Genomic DNA, 2,076 nt, shown 5'->3' with positions numbered 1-2,076 from the left:
GGTGGACAGACTAGATGGAGCACTTGGCCCCTTGTTCCAAAAGGGAGAGTGATGGCAGTTTCCCTGGCAGAAAGAGGGGTATGGGAAGGTAGAAAGTAATTTCTTTGAGGCGAGTTAAGCCAGCTGGGTTCCCCTTGTACATCAGAAGGGACACTGACTCAAAAGAGAGGGGAGGGGGATCTCCTCAGGCAGGTGGTCATGCTCACCCACCTAGGTAATGAGAGGAATAACATCAGAGAGGAGGCAGAGACAGGATGATAATCAGCACTACTGGGATGGACTGCAGGGAGTCTAACATTTCCAAGGGAAAAGGGATGGATAGACTTAGGAAAGGATCATTACCCTAAGAAGACAGAATAGTTCAGTGAAAGAATTCCTGCCTAGCATATGCCAGAATACTAGGTTGATTCACAGCTCTTCCCTGAGAAGTGGTCAGACAGGTTACCAGGAATGCAGGTGAAGCTTTATGAGAGGGAACATAAAGGCATTCTCTTTATATTAGCTTTTCTTGGATCTCTTATTTTTTTAAAGTTCATTTTTTTAAAATTCCCGTTAATTTACACACTAAAACCCAGTTCAAAGTCAGCAAAGGAAAGGTTGCAAGGTGAATGATTGATGGACGCCAGCAGCCTGAATAGATCCCTAGGGATCTAAAAAAAGAAGGCTGTTTTTCCATGTTTATCTTTGTTTTTTAAACCATTCTTGCTATCTTACTCTTTTTATAAACTAGCACATGTTGTCAACTTTTTCTGTTGTTTTTCCCTTCCTTTATTTCTCTGTTTGTTAGTATTTTCTTTTTTCTTTTGTTTACCAGTTTCTCTATCTTTGCAAATTCATTTCTCTTCTTCATCTTTATATTTTCTATTTTCTGCTATTGGTCTTTCATTCCACTTCTTTTTTGCTTGGTCTTCAATTTTTGTTCTTATTTCTCTCTCTCCTGCTTTCTCAGCTTTTTTTTTTTTTTTACTTTTGGTTCTTTTCTCCATTGCACTTTTCATTTCCCCTCTTCTCATCTTTCCAACCTATTAATTATTCTATATTTTTCTCTATTCTGTTTCTTGTTTCATTGCTTCTATTTCACATTTCTAATTGTATTCCTCAGTAATTATTCCTTGGATTAATTATTCAATTTTCTATGTCTTGTATGGTCCCTTTCCAGCCTTTTACTATTTTTCACTTTCTCATCCTATATCTATTTCTCTGGTTCAAATTTTTTTCAAGGGAACAAAGAAAACAGCAAGAAAATACAAGAGGAATGAAATGTCAAAGAAAAACCTGACTGCACTCAAAAACAACCAAAAAAACATAGAGTAGAGAGAGCTAATCAACTGAATAAAATTATCAAGAAAAGCAATTCCTAGACACTAACAAAAAATCACAAGCCATGTTAAGAAATAGGAAGACATGGCCCAGTCCAATGAAGAAATCCAAAACCAAGAGTAGATGCACAACATGAAACAACTAATCAGAGCTGTCCAAACAAACATCATGAATAAACTTAATGAATAAAGGAAGAGACTAAGGACATTAAGGAGACAAAGGGAGAATACACAGAAGAAATTGTAAACTTACATGAAAAGATAACCAGTATGATGGTGATGAATGGCACAATCCAAGAAATCAAAAATACACTGAAAGCACATAACAGCAGATTGGAAGAGGTAGAGAAAAGAATTAGTGACATGGAAACAGTACATCTGAAATAAAAAAAGATAGAAGAGCAGATAGATAAAATATTTTTAAAAAATCCAGCAGGGATTTAGGGATTGTAATGACAATGTGAGATACACAAACATAAGCATTATATGCATCCTAGAGCAAGAAGAGAAAGGAAAGGGGCAAAAGGAATGTTGAAGGAAAGAATGGCTGAAAATTTCCTAACCATGCTGAGGGAGATGGACATACATGTCCTGGAAGTGCAGTATTCCCAAAATAATATAAATCCCAAAAGGCCTATTCCAAAACATATACTTGTCAAATTTTCCAATGATCAGACTAAGAGACAATACTGAAAGCAGCAAGAGAAAAGAAAATTGAGCTTCACATACAAGGGAAGGTCAATATGATTAAGCACCG

Source organism: Dasypus novemcinctus, chromosome 27 (assembly GCF_030445035.2).
Source record: "Dasypus novemcinctus isolate mDasNov1 chromosome 27, mDasNov1.1.hap2, whole genome shotgun sequence".
Classification (NCBI taxonomy): domain Eukaryota; kingdom Metazoa; phylum Chordata; class Mammalia; order Cingulata; family Dasypodidae; genus Dasypus; species Dasypus novemcinctus.
Note: the sequence above shows the minus strand (reverse complement) of the source record.